This window comes from Thermobia domestica, chromosome 8 (assembly GCF_964235325.1).
Source record: "Thermobia domestica chromosome 8, izTheDome1.hap1.1, whole genome shotgun sequence".
Taxonomy (NCBI): Eukaryota; Metazoa; Arthropoda; class Insecta; order Zygentoma; family Lepismatidae; genus Thermobia; species Thermobia domestica.
Genome location: NC_137461.1, coordinates 101,616,370 through 101,631,752, shown reverse-complemented (window position 1 = coordinate 101,631,752; position 15,383 = coordinate 101,616,370). Strand labels below are relative to the sequence as shown.

The window sequence follows — 15,383 nt, the reverse complement described above, 5'->3', positions numbered from 1 at the left end:
AACAATATAATCTGCCGCGTTGACCAGGAAATGGTCATTTCTTCTCAATATTTTCGCTCAAACTGAGCAATTGATTGCTGTATCGTTCGGCATTTATAGTTTGATCATGCTTCAACAATTTGTAATAGAACACGCCCTTCATATCCCACCAGATGCACAACAAAACTTTTTTTTGCGACAAATGTTCGTTTTAACGACGGAAGTTGACGGTTGGGAAGGATTTGTCCTCGATTTTCGACGTTTAGTTATCGTTCTAAACTCACTTTACATCTGCAGTTACGATTTTCCACAGAAAAGACTTGATTCAAAAACGTTCAGACGACTCTCTATATTGAGATCTGTAGGATTACGTGGGATCCATTTGCCTGCTTTTTGGATTTTGCCAAGACTGTGCATATGCTTAACGATTGCCGAATAGTCGACTCCAAGCTTCTTGCCCAATTCGTTGCTTGTTTGGCACGGTTCTTCTTCCAGTAGTTCTTCCAAATCATCGTTCTCGAATTCTTAAAAACTTTTACTTCTTGGTTTGTCTGTTAGGTTGAGATCTCCCTTCTTGAACTTAGTAAATCATTTGTTCACCGTACTTGTACTAATGCTGTCCTCCCCATAAGCTTCATCGATCATTCTTTTGACTCCTCAAGCAGTTTTCATGGTTGAAAAGGAACAGAATGTAGTTTCCAACGTGTATCGTGTAGGCAGCCAAGACTAATTAACTGTGAGTCCGTTTTATTGAGAAAGTTATGTAACCTTGCGTAGGTTTTTTACTCCCTCTCCACAGACAGTTAAATGGAGCTGTTCAAAGGTAGCACAGGAAACTTATGCACACGCTTAAGAAGGTAAAACAGGCTGTGTTACAGTTATTACTAAATCATTTATTTGAAATATGGACAAAATTATAAAATAAGTTGTCAGAAAATTTAGAAGAAACTACCGCCAAGACTAAACTACTCCTTGTTGATTTTTCACTTGAAACGGCATGTGTCATATTGTGGAATTATTATTGTATTTATTTACAAAACGTGAGCAAAATTGCTTTATTTCATTTTTATTTAGTTATTTATTTTTAGAAAATTGTCTGAAAAGGTCACCTCAAAAATAAACTACCCTTGTGGAAATTATATTGTTATTTACGAAATATGAACAAAACGGCTTGAGCAGTTTTTTTTTTTTTTTTTTTTTTTGTAAAACCGTATGAAAAAACTTATCGCAAGCGTATACTGTCCCTTGTTTTTTTTTTTTTTTTTTTGGAAGGAATAGCTTCGGAAGAAAATTATAAGGTTTGTAATTTTTGTTTCTGAAAATGAACCAATTCGGCTGAGCAGTTCTTTAAAAATTCATCTGAATAAAATTCACCCCGAAAGTAAACTATCCCTTGACCTTCTTAAAAAAAAAGACTACCTACGCCACCTTACTGCGTACTTAGACGAAATGTGTATTTATGAAATATGAACGAAATTAGCAGAGAAGTTATTGAGAAAATCGTCAGGAAAAAATTCATTCCCAAGAATAATCTAATCCTTTTGCAAGTTTTCAGGGAAAATGTCTAACACAGCACTGCAGAATAATTAATGAAATATTTATTTACGAAATACGAACAAAATCGCCTCAGTTGTTTGAGAAAAACTCATAAAAAGCACCCCAGAAATTAAATAACAGTTGTTGTGGATTTCTTAAGAAACGACTTACACTGTATGTCTGTTAATGAAATATTTGTTTATAAAATATAAACATAATTGCCTGAGTCGTTTTTAGATAATCGTCAAACAACTTACTCCTTTTGGATATTTCCTAGAAAAATGACTTAAAACGTATTAAGGGTTGTTAATAGTAGATAGATATAAGAAGTGTAAACAAAATTGCTAGAGCTCTTGTAGAGAAAATCTCAAATTTTGATTTTTACCCTCTAGTAAACTATCTCTATTTTTTAGAAGTAGAAAGAAAATTCGAAAGAAACACCTCTAGGGAATCTTATAAAAACCTTAAGTTTAAAATTTGGTCAGCATAGCTTGCACAGTATAATCTCTAAGCGAATATATAGACATCGAGAGGAACGAAAGAACGGACAAACAGACAGATAGTCGTCCAAAAATAACTTTTTCGGCATAAGTGCCATGAAACATATAAACTCGTTGGTGTCTCCAACTTCATTCTTTTATTTTTGGATCAAAAGATCCAAATATTTCAGGCAAAAACTTTCTTGTAGGCCTTATACGAGGGCCACTCTTTATATTTTGAGCCTTGGCAACACTGATTGTAGTTAGGCGCCTTTTTTTGTTTGCATAGAAACGTTTACCATTGTTGACCATAACGTACTTCAAATGTTTTGTCAATAGCTTTATTTGTGTTATTTATGTTGACTTGAAGATTGCGTGACAACAGAAAAATGGAATTAACTCGTGAAAATTTTCGTGCGATGATTTATTACGATCCACATTTGGCGATGAAGCCCCATCCTTTGTCACTGTGAAACACTGGTATAACGATTTTACTCTTGGCCGCCATTCGCTCACTGACGAAATTCGCGAAGGTCGTCTAAAATCAGTTGTTATTCAAGAAAACACTGATGCTGTGCAAAACCTAATACTGCAAGATAGATCGTCATGTGACATACTGTGAGATTGAGGCAACCCTATGCATTAGTTCCACCAGCATATATAAAATATTACATGATCATTTAGCTGTGAGAAAGGTTTGTTCTCGTTGGATCCCACATTTGACAAAAAATTAAAAAGATGCTCGCGTCGATTAGAGCACACAAATCAATAAATACAATGGCGATGCTTCAAAAGACGTATATAAGATTGTAACAGGTCACGAATCATGAATATATGCATATGAGCCGGAACGTAAACAGCAATCGACTGAATGAGTGTTTCAAGTTGAACCAAATCCAACAAATTTGTCCGCGCTCGAAGCACATCGAAACAAATGGTCGGCTGTTTTTTCGAAAAAAAAAAAAAACTGGTCTTGTGGCAACTGTGCCTTTAGAGGAACGCAGAACAGTTAACTGTGAATGGTACACAACAATTTGTTTGCAGGAGGTCTTCAAACAAGTGCCGCCGGAAACAAGCGACGGAAAACAAACAAGCGCCGTTGGATCGTTCTTCATCAAGACAATGCGAGCTCTCACACATCTCGTCTAACAACCGACTATTTGAACACTCAAAAAATCGAATTGATGGGTCATCCGCCCTACAGTCCTAATTGGCATCCAATGATTTCTTCTTGTTCCCGAATGTCAAGAGTAAATTGCGTGGACATTTATTTTCGTCGGCGGAAGAAGCCGTTGATGCGTTCAAAGATCATATTATGGAGGTGTCTCAAGAAGATTGGAAAAAATTCTTTGACAAATGGTTCGAACGAATGCAAAAGTGTATTGAGCATAAAGGAAAATATTTCGAAAAACAATAAATCAATTTTCAAAGAAAAATTACTGTTTTTTCATTGTTAGGCTCAAAATATAAATAGTGGCCCTCGTATTTGGAGAACTGCATATAGTGTACCCAAACCAAAACTCGGTATAATGTGCTTATTTCGTAAATAAATAAATAAATAAAAAAATAAATAAATAACGAAAACTCGATTTAGGATCCGTTCAAAAATGTTGTAGCCCTGATCCAAAAAATCCAATATATTTCATTCAATCAAAACATTTCTTGTACGCTTTATATCTCAAGAACTACATATAGTGTAACCAAACCCAAACTATCACTTAACTCAGTATGATGTGCTTATTCCACAAAATAAATAAATAAATAAATAATAAATAAATAAAAAATACGAAAACTCGATTTAGGGGCCGTTCAAATATTTTGTGGCCACTGATCCAAAAAAAAAAAAAAAAAAAAAAAAAACTAATTATTGGCCAAGATCACAACCTTTTGATGCATTGTTTTTTGATCATTCCTAAAATTCTTGGCCAAGATCGCAATCTTTTGGTCCATTTTTTGGATCATTCCTAAAATTATTGTTATTTTCACGAATTCCATACTTTCTTTTTCCCACCAATGACGCTTGAAAGTAAAAATACACAGACATAAATTAGGATATAATAACAGAATAGAATCGAACATACAAAGTAAAAAAAAAAAAAAAATGAAATCTTTAAGTTTTACGTGCCATGTTTATGCCGGCTAGGCTAAAGGAAACGGTGATGATGCGAAATGAATGAAATGGTGGAATGAAGAAAGTGGGATGGAGCGGGAAAACCCCGAGGAAACCCACACAGACGGTGTTTGTCCACCACAAAGTTCACATGACGCGAGCTGGGATCGAACCAAGGACCGCATGCACTAGAGGTGAACGCTCTACCACTGAGCTACTGCGGCTCCCGGTCATTCAACGTGTGTGTGAAAACTCCAGTGATATTGATTTTATAAAAGGTAAAGGGAGCACACAGTATTGTATAACCTACCCTAAATTATGCATTCTTAGTCATATCAATCTGCACAGTTTCAGTGTAGTAGTACTATTTCTTGGTAAAATAACAAATTTCTTCTTAACTTAGGCAAATTTGGGGCAGGTGTTCTTCAGTAGCACAATTACATCGAAAACTCAGTAATGGCAATTTTCTTATCCTTTTTTCAATTACCAGATGCTAGGAAATTTTTTAATACATGTTGTGCATGTTTTAATACATAGAAAAAATACATGTTTTGTAGAATGATTGGATTTGCATCGTGTACTGTTTTCTAAGTTTCTAAAAGTGACGTGTACTGTTTTCTAAGTTTCTAAAAGTGACGTGTACTGTTTTCTAAGTTTCACAAAATGTCGTAGTCCTTGGGTGCTCTTTTAAGTAGAAGTAAAGAAAATGTCAGTTAAATCAAACAGCTATTCGAAATTAATATAAAATAGAACTAATTTGTTTACACCTGTGATAATATCTTTCTGTTTCTGTTTGCAAGTGCAAAATTGTGCCTGTCTTTCTATCAACCACGTAAAGAGAGAGAAAGAAAAAATGTATTACTATGCAAGAGATGTTGAATTACTTGGTTGTATAAACTGCCGACTTGTTTATTTTGTGATTGAACGTTCCCATACAAATATATAAAATCGTCTACTTGTTTATTTATTAACTTGCATCCACTTACCGTACAGCTCATTGAGATTCATTTCTAGAGGCTAACGGTGCTGTGAGGACATGACGTGATTCTTAACATAGAATTAACATATTTTTTATAGTGTCATATGTAATCTTACATAATGAATGCATTATTCAGTGATGGCTTATTGTGACATGGTACTATTACGTTCAAAATATATTTGGCAGAAGCTACATATATTTCCCAGGTAAAGAAATAAAATGATAATAATGTATGATGTGTTTGAGATCGTGTTAGCTAATGCAATAGTTTATTGCATATTTTAATTTGAATATGTAATTGTCATTTACATACAGGCCTATACTACTTTTAAGTTCATATAGATAGAGTATAATAATTTATTGCTGTGAGAATCTCTTTAATTAGCATACATTATTATTATTATTATTATTATTATTATTATTATTATTATTATTATTATTATTATTATTATTATTATTATTATTATTCCTTAGCGATATTCTAGTAGCTAGCGCGTGTGCCATGGCATAATCGTGGGGCATTACATTCTATAGAATATCGAAAAATAAGTATGGAATTATTGTTATATCATTCTTAGTGTTATTATTATTAATAATAGTCTGAACATCTATTACAAATATTAACTTTAGCAAAACAGACTGTAGGCCCAACAGTGGGAAACGATAGACTGATCAACTTCCAACGTTGTTGTACAGTCACGAAAAAAAGTATTCTTCAGTTGACAAAATTTCTTTTCCTAATAACTCAACAATAAATTAATCTATAAGAGCACCGATTTTGACAAGTTATTAAATTATAACTATTCAAAGGATAACAACAAAATGATCCATGTTAATTCACTTGTTCCCAAGTCATGGGCAAAATTAAATTTGTCAACTGTCAAATACTTTCTTTTCCGTGTGTACCTACATTGTAATAGGCTGCTTTGCCGATCATTTGCCAACGTAACTCCTACTAACGAAGTAAAACTGCGATCACTATTGTTGGATAAATGACTGCAACTTATTGGTTGGTCGACATGCATACTTTAAACTACGTTGGGACAACGTATTTTTCAATTCTGTTTTTGCACTTAAATAGTTCCCATCAACTAGTTGGCCATTAGCCCACGTAGGGCTTACCAAACGTGCTGCAGAGCTCCTTCGTGGCTAAGCGTTTAACGTACGCGCCTTTGGTGTGAGAGACCCGGGTTCGATTCCCAGCGAGAGCTCATGTGATTCGGAATCGACGTTAATCATTAGGTCTCGTCTCATATGAGACATTAAACTCAAAATCAACTCATCAACTCAAATGTGTTGCAATGGAAATAAATAACTTATCACAACATTAGAATGTAACTGGATTCGACCCATATCGAATTATATAACTATAATAGAAAAAAAAATAAGAAATATGAAAAACTTTGTTTAATGATAGATTGAAGTCTTTGAGTTTTACGTCCCACGGTTATGCCGGTTAGGCTAAAGGAGACGGTGATGATGAAAGATGAGTGAAATGGTGGAATGAAGAAAGTGGGAGGAAACGGGAGTACCCCGAGAAAACCCACGAGCACGGTGTTTGTCCACCACAAAGTTCACTTGGCGGGGGCTGGGATCGAACCCGGGACCCCAAGCACCAGAGGTGAACGCTCTACCACTGAGCCACCGCGCCCCCTAATGATAGATTGTTGGATACATCCATTGATGTAGACCTAATAAGTAGACATGTCAGTTTAACGTCCCTCTGGTGTCCTGAAGGTTAAAGGAAAATGAAATGAAATTAAATTTCTAGTTTTACGTCGCCCACAATTATTTTCTTTAATCTAAAGGAGGCGAATGATCAATTAACGTGAATAATTATATAAAATAACTGGTGGAATGAGGATGTGGCAGGGACGGGAGAACCTCGTAAAAACTTGTGGACACAATATTGATCTCAGGATTGAACCAGAGACTTCTCAAAGTAGAAGTGAGCGCTCTACCATTGAGACATCATGCCCCTACCCATGCAAGAGAAGCTGTAATGATATAAAAAAAAAGCCTAGTCGAATCTGTCTCTGGTCGAAATCACCCACTAAATATAATGATCTTTATTTCCTAGACAATGGGCTACTTCCCCACCAAATTTAGTTCAAATCCGACCAGTAGTATCGGAGAAATAAAGTATCACACACACATACATCTCGAATCAAACTATAAGCTCCCATATCCTTACGCATCCTTTATCCCTAGAAATTAGTGTTAGGAGAGGAAATGGAAGATTTGCCCATGAAAAGCAATAGCACTCGAACTCTTTAATATCAGATGTTTGCTTTCTATTCTTGAGATATAATGCCCCCATTATGAATTAAGAAAAAGTAGAGCAAATGAAAAGAGATGTAGAATTACATTTCATGTAATGGATTAGTTCCACTAGTGATTAGACATATACCTCGTGTCAACAGTAGAATTATTTACAGTTGCAAAAGTGTAAAAAGTTGAAGCAAAATTGAAAACATGCTAAAAAAAAAGAGAGAGAGATATCAAATTGTTATTAGTGATTATGTTTAGAAGCAATGATGATTTCAAGAGGTGGCCTGGGGAAGAGGTTCTCCCCAGTACCATACTTCCATTCATCCTCAACATGGGTTATAATTTACCAATATTTTCATAGTACTACTCTCCAACCCAATATATTGAAAGTTTTCCCAATCAGAAGGGGAATATTCTATTATCACCACTGATGAGGAGGCTTGATCAATGACGGAATTCCACAGTTCCCACAAAACTCCGGGGAATGAGGTGCCATGATCTAAAGATTCTAAGCAGGAAAGTCAGGTTGCATAGAGTTGAATTATAAAGAAGATTTTTTGGCAGTTCATGTAGTTTTATCTATTATAAAGAAGACACAGTAATGACATCTTGTGAGAACACAAGAAGTCCTACTTCCGCTACTGTCTTATAAGCCTCCGTCTTTTTTTTTTTTTTTAAGCTCAACGTCCTTACGCTCCGAAGCTAAGTGACTGATTATGATAATGAACAACATAATGGAATTAAGAAATGGAGCAGAGAAGGAAGGAAACTGAAGAGCCCCAAGAAAATCTCCCACATGGTATTTGTCCACCACAAAAGGATCTGGCACCGAATCCAAACCAAAGACCCCACGTACCAGAGATGAGTGCTCTAGCACTGAGCCATCGCAGTCTCTTGGTTGACATGATCGGCATCTTAGATACACGCCAACACTTTTAACTTGGAGAAAGGGTAAATTCATGGGATTAAAAAAAATATTCCCGATAGCAGTGTGATAGCCGTGCTCTCATTTTGTCAATCACGTGCTTTGATAACAGTTTTTGGCAATATTAGTGGGGATATTAGCGTAATTAGGATATTTTACTAGGGAGGCACTTACTTCCAAGAATTGAAAGAATCTAAGCTATGGCCCAACGATATTCTAAGGGGGCAACAGCACTCTAGGGGAGGCCTGATACCCCTGTGCTCCTCTGATTACAATTGCAAATCTATTTATTGCCCAAGTTTCAATTAGAAACGGATGCCAATTTAAGGAATTGAAAAAAAATAGTTACGTTGAAATTTGAATACGGTTCAATACTTTGAAAAAAGACTTAAGATGTTTCTTTCTCTCGTATTTTACCAAAATTACTACGACTTCATCATGTCAGACTTCCCAGGATAATTTGCGAAAACAAATGTGTAAGAAAGTCAAATTTGATAAGACGAGCAATAGGGTTGTCTATACTTCCTTATCTTTGAGAGTGGTTTATATCGCGTTTATGGTTTGTCAGAAAGTAGAAGTTTTAAGAGGATTAATAAACTTGTAGTTGGCATCCGCTACTAAACGCACAGTCAATATAAGGTATCAATGAAAAGAAACCAAAGGAGTTTTCAATTGGAGTTGGAGTAGATACTTTAATTTCTTCCTTTTTTTTTTTTTTTGTCTTTTCTTTCGTTTCCTTTTTTAATAAATAACTAAGGCAGTATGGTTATGCTTATGGACATCTGTATATCTTATAAGTATCCACTTATTCAAACTTATATAAAAGTTTTGATGATATTGTAAAAGACGCTTGAAATTTGTAACATATGTTTTATGAGATGAATGTATCGTTCCAGTAGCTGGAGAGAGGATCATTGCCGAACATCTGCATTGTGAATTTTCGCGTGAGAGGGAAATTTTCACGACAGTGGGAAAAATTCGCGCCGTCAAACATCAGTGCGCAGTGTGTCCGTGTTCATGGTCCATGGTAAGGTAGTTCTAGGAGCGGTCAGGCAGGAGAGCGGAAGCCAGGAAGTGCATATAGGAAGATCTATCGTGATGTGTCATTTATGTGTTGTTTGCAATTTTCCTTGGAAAGTGTGAAGTGAAGTGTCGATCATCATGCAGATAAAGTGTGAAACCACTTTTAGAATGATAAGTGAATCTTGTTTACTAGCCGTGATGTGAACAACTACGCTTGTCAGGTGTGTAAATTGTTAATTCGATTGTCATTTGTTATGGGAAAGGGATGATGTTACAGCTCTAATAATTAAAGGGCCGACACTTTGATGCAGTGCACATAAGAAACATTTGTACGGATGTATTTAATATGAGTACAAGTGTGGAAGTTTTAAAATAAACGAAATCTTCATTTAGGCCAAGCACAATTACTAAATCGATAATTATCTCTACGTGATTGTTATATTATTATTATATTGACATGCCCCTATATTTTTTCTTTCCTATAGAGGTTTGATATTTTGCGTAAAATATCTAATTGATTTGATGAGATGGGAAAATATTCTTCAAATAATTTCTAGTTGAGTGCTACGTGAGAAGCATGATCCATGCGTTACTCATTTACTTTTGCGTTAGTGGGGGTCAGTGTGCGTATGATCTTGGATTCATTTCTCTCCTGTCAACAAAACAGTGCCCTCAACAACTGTTGGTTAGTTTTTTAACCAAAGCCTACCCAGTATAACGTTAACCTTGGCTGATAAAAAGAAATATGTATGTTTCCTTCGTAATCCATATAACGATAGCTGGGTCGTCCTGATATAAATGAGCCATTATAGAATGAATTTCAGAGACTGAAAATATGCGACTGGGCAAGGAAGTGAACCCGAGTCTACTATTTGTCAAACCGGTACTTCAGGGTTGGCTGGTTTAAACCAAAAAACAAAAAAATGTTCGTAAAAGTGTAGGTGTTTGTAAAATCTTGATGAACACACATTTGTGGGTTATCACGTTTTACTCCCGTATATTATCCGTATTCAGACCTAAATTCCCCATTCATTACTCAAAAAGATTATACTACAAAAGCAACTTTTTTTTATATAAGTTTATAATGTTTATTTTGTGATTTTTTGTAGTTGTTATTATTATGTAATTGCAATCGAAGAAAAATTCTAAATATTGTTTCGTTTCAATGTTTACTATTGATAAAAAACATCGAAAATCCCGTACTTTTGTATGTGTGTGTGTGTGTGGGGGGGGGGGTCATACAAACCTCACGAGAGGCATTTAGTGAAATAAGTATCTTTGGTATCTATTTATGTATAAATGAGTCTGAGCCAAAGTGGACTCAAATAATTCGTATCTTAATTCACTTTTCTTATTGATATGCAGATTAAGTCGGTGTATTTCTTTAATTTCGACCAATAAAAGTCGTTGTTAACTAACTTGAACTAAATTAGTTCTTCTGTACTCCGTAGTATTTTGAAATTGTTCATATGTAATTCTGTGTAATGGTTTCACTTGTGCAACTGTTTATCTTTTTGTCCTTCTGAAATGACTCTTGACAGTTATATTAAGAAGCATGTAAAGATCAGTACAACGTATTTTTTTTTTATCAGGATTCCTTCGTGAGTGAGTCGGCAGACGTATCGCATTTGTGGCCAATTAGTCCTGGTTCCGAGTTCAAATGGAGGACAATTTCTCTCAGATGTAACTCGAGAAGTTGTTTTTATTCCGCTTTGAGCTTATGTGACCCCTTCCAGCATAACCCGGTTGTTGCATAATAACACCAAGGTGAAACAAACTTATTTCTGTCCATATATGATGTGAATATATAGAGCAAATTATCTAAACCATATAAACCTGGTTTAAACCAAAAAACCCGGTTTTTTTGGTTTTTTTAAATAAAAACCATGGTTTTTGCCAACCCTGCGGTACTTTACCTCCTCCTTCCCTAGGCCAATCACATTTTTACTTTTAAGGTCGGTGAGTCAGTGACTTTGTTTTTATTTTACTTAGACCCTTCAACTCTTACCACAACGCGTTGTATTTGATTAATTCACTGGCCGTATATCAATAATAAGTATTTTTTATAATGTTGCAACTCGGTTTGCTGCAAACGAATCTGGGTAAGAGTGCGCTTTGTGCAGAACATTCACAGGAACCGATACAATAAATAGCAATACGAGCAATTATATTCTATTAATTTTAACAAAATGGGTCCAAACTTCCCTAACCCTAATCTAACCCAACCCTATCCTACTTATTCCTACCCTGCGTCATATCAACAACGTGACAAAATAACTTGTTCTGCATAAAGTGCACTCCTGCCCGAATGGGATCGATGTAGGCTGTAGGTGCGAATGCATTACGGATAGATTACGCTCCGATTAGGTTCCGAAGCCGATTTCCAGTGGATTATCTGAAAAACATGTAGCATGAGCTTACTTATTCTAATCTGACGTTTTCCAGTATAAGAGCGAAGCTTATTAGTAACCCTACCGGGTGTATCTCACGTAGTTTATATTTTGTTATTTTTTAAATCTTCTTTATATTTTGGTGTAAGTGACAAGTCATTACTGCCAACTTGATTTAAAAAAGACCTATAAATAAAGTATGTTGAGTACATCAATACCCTAGAGAGAATTTAAGGGATTCAAGAGGGATTTCTACACATAAATTTACTTAACATTGCATGCTTTATCAAAAGCCCAAACAAACCACATCTTTTTAAATAGCAAATGTAAGGTTCGTATTATATTCATTTTCTTGGCTTTTATCGCCCAGTTTCGATACTGAAATAGGCCTACAAGCTCTTCTATTTTAGGGGTCACTTACATTCATAAGATATTGACTTCTCTTAGCAGGAAATGCACCCTTACTGCTTTAGAAAATGTTACTTACGGGAGGAATTGCATGAATGGGTGCAGATTGACTTTAGGAGGACTACGTATAAATACAATATGTGGACGTCTAGCATAATACACGAACCAACTTAAAAACACAAACCAATTTGTGCTAGGTGGTCACTAAAAGACACTAATGCTATCGAGATGACTCGGCAGGAGCGTAGCAGGCGTGTCAGCGACTGTAAGTGTACGCATAAAGGATGATGTTGGAAAAATATTTCATACAGATTAAAACACGTGCCTTGCGTGTGGCACAGCTTAGCAACACTGCTTCCAGATAGCATTTACTTTATCGTGTCTTCCTTGCGGAGTGCACCATGGTCAAGAGCACATTTGGCATTTGTTATTTCTATATATATATGGGAAATGCATTAAAGAATTTTTATGACTAACCAACTAACTCTATGGCGTATGGAACCCGGAGGTTCAATGCCGCGTTCACAAAAGCTCTCCACTGACTTCTATCCTTAGCCAACTGCATCCAGTTTCTACTTCGTATTCCAATCTCTGCGAGATCCATGTTAATATTATCCTCCCATCTGGGCCTAGGTCTTCCTAATGGGAATTTTTATGACACAACTTTTAAAATGCAAAGAAATTATCTAGCTAAGTGCAGAAATAAATGTATGTATTGATTAGATTGATCTTATTCACAGCAATATATATATATATATGGGCATTATGAGAAGGAAAGAAAAAAACTGTAATAAACATTTTAATGACAGCTGATCTGAATTGATTCACAATTTTCTTAATAGTTGTCACTGTAATCAATTTTGAATAGTTATGCAATTCTCAAGTTTTTAATAGAATAAATTTCACATTTTCTTACAAGATTGTGCTTAGGTATTTACACGCATAGTTTATAAAATACTAAATCGTTGTTTTATGTAACAGCCTTGCATGCTTTCTACACATATTATTACATACATCATTTCCTTACTCTAATATTGGCCCCTACATAAATGGAAGTTTTATGGGTTATTTGTGTTCCATACTTCACATTTCATTACGTACAATTAAACATGAGTATTATCAAAACATAACTAACCTGGACCACTAAGCATGCATCTGTACCAGAATAAAAATAGGAAGGTAATCTATATATTTGTAATAATTAATTTTGTAAACACCGGCAAAGAATAATTTTAAATGAAAGTATCCATTAAACTGTACTTGTTCCATTGATATTATTTTGTTGTGACAAACTGTGCGATAATGAGTAATATTCTACAGAACAAAAGTGATTGAAGAATTTTATCCCTGCTATGAATTTAAAGTCGCTGAATTAAAAAACAAAATTACAGTTTTGTTCAGCAAAACACTTTCTTTTTACCAACATATTGATGACTCGGTTAAGTATTAAAACATTGTGCAGTGCTTGGAAATACAGCCACTTTACTCTGTGTAAGGAGAGACTAAAACAAAACTAACCACAAATCATGTTATTTGCCCTTTCCATTCTTCAAAATTCCAGCTTCTGGCAGTAAAGTAATTTGAACTGTAATATTAAAAACTTCTAAAACGTTATGTTCAGGTTTACTTTAATTTTTAAGAATCCTCAAACTAAAATAAGGGTTCAGTTTACGTTAATGCTGAAGATTTGCTAACAAACAAGATTATATAATTTAGAATGTCAATGAAGAATTTAGAGGTACTGTCTCACTTAAGATATATCGAGTGTTCTAAAAATGACGCCGACGGATTCTACAAGTCAAAATAAAGATATATATATATTTTTGAGTCCTCGTCTGGAGACACAACTTGCATCATGTGGCAACGTCGCAAATAAAGAATTATAAATTAGATCTATCAAAATGTTATATCGATCGTTACGAAATGGCAGCTAAAGTTGGTATTCATTGATACTAGCAATCGATTCAACTGCTTGTCGTGTAGAGTAATGCTAATGGCTTCAAGTTAGTCTGCGACGTTGCACATTGTCAGATTTTGATTCCCCATAGCGGCTGAACGAAGCCACGGAGGGCATACCATCATGTAACGTTTTCGCTTTATTTTGGCCTGTAGAATAGTGTACTGTTGTCCGTGGGCGCCATTTTTTTAGAACACCTGATATATATATATGTATATATGTATTTCACTTCTGCCAAACATAGCGTACTTCTGATGCAATTAGCAAAACCGCTAAATATATTCCAGAACGGACATTAAACACAAGTCGCTTCCATTTTACATCACCAGCAACTAACTAATCTCAACCCTCAGGAGTTCACACGCTGATTTCCATAGCAACATTTACATTCAAACATATGGACGTGTAAATATGTATAAGACTATGAATATAATCCGCCTATTTTTAATAATCATCGGATTTTCTGATTGAACAATTTTGACAATATTATCTCAATTAAAGAAATTGAATATTTAGAATAGTATAATACTAAAATGATGTAAATTCACGCAATTTAGAAGAATTTTCCTAAGTATATGTATTTCAGTGGGTAACAAAATTGATCATTAGAATAACTACGCCCACATATAAACTAGTCAAATCAAGACATGACTAATTGACATAAACGAAAAGTGAAAAGATTAAATAAATATTATTAATACACGAAATTTGCAACAAATTATGGTAATATTATATAAAAAAAGTAACCCTGTAGGAAAATTTGAAAAAAAAGGGGGGATGGGGGGGGATTCCTACAATGTGAAATATTAGACATTACCGAAGTTAAAGAAGAAATATTTGGAGGGCTTTGAAACGTAGTGTTGGAGGAAAATGGAGGGAGAGAGTAACAAACGAAGATGTTCTAAAACGGATAGAAAAGAAGAGGATGCTTTTAGCCAGCATCCTTCGTAAGAAGACCAATTGGATTGAACACATCTGGTGAAGAAATTGTCTTCTTCGTACTGCCATAGAAAGAAAGATGCAAGGATAGCGAAGAATAGGAAGAAGAACACAACTGACTGATGATTTGAAAAATAAAAGAAACTATTGGAAGTTAAAAGAGGAAGCTAAAGATCGAGAAACGTGGAAAAAAATGTTGGGATTTGAGAGTGGCACAAAGTACTTATTAATGTGACACTGACAGTTGCTAAGTAAGTAGGAGATAGTATGTGCAAGTAAGGCAGAAATAAGATTCAGTTTTGAAAATACATTGATTTCTTAAGATAAGATTGTAAAGGTAAAGATTACAAAGATATAGATAAAAAAAAAAAAAAAAAAAGGTTGGGA

The 15,383-nt window shown here is 34.9% G+C and overlaps 1 protein-coding gene across 2 annotated transcripts in view; it reads left to right on the top strand.

The window, feature by feature from the left end:
• The first annotated feature begins 9,290 nt into the window (after nucleotides 1–9,290).
• Nucleotides 9,291–15,383, top strand: part of Mhcl (Myosin heavy chain-like) — a 545,621-nt gene continuing 539,528 nt past the window's right edge. For both annotated transcript variants that reach the window (XM_081768806.1, XM_081768805.1), the window contains exon 1: nucleotides 9,291–9,523. The gene's annotated coding sequence lies outside the window, so the exon portion shown is untranslated. The remainder of the gene's footprint in view (nucleotides 9,524–15,383) is intronic.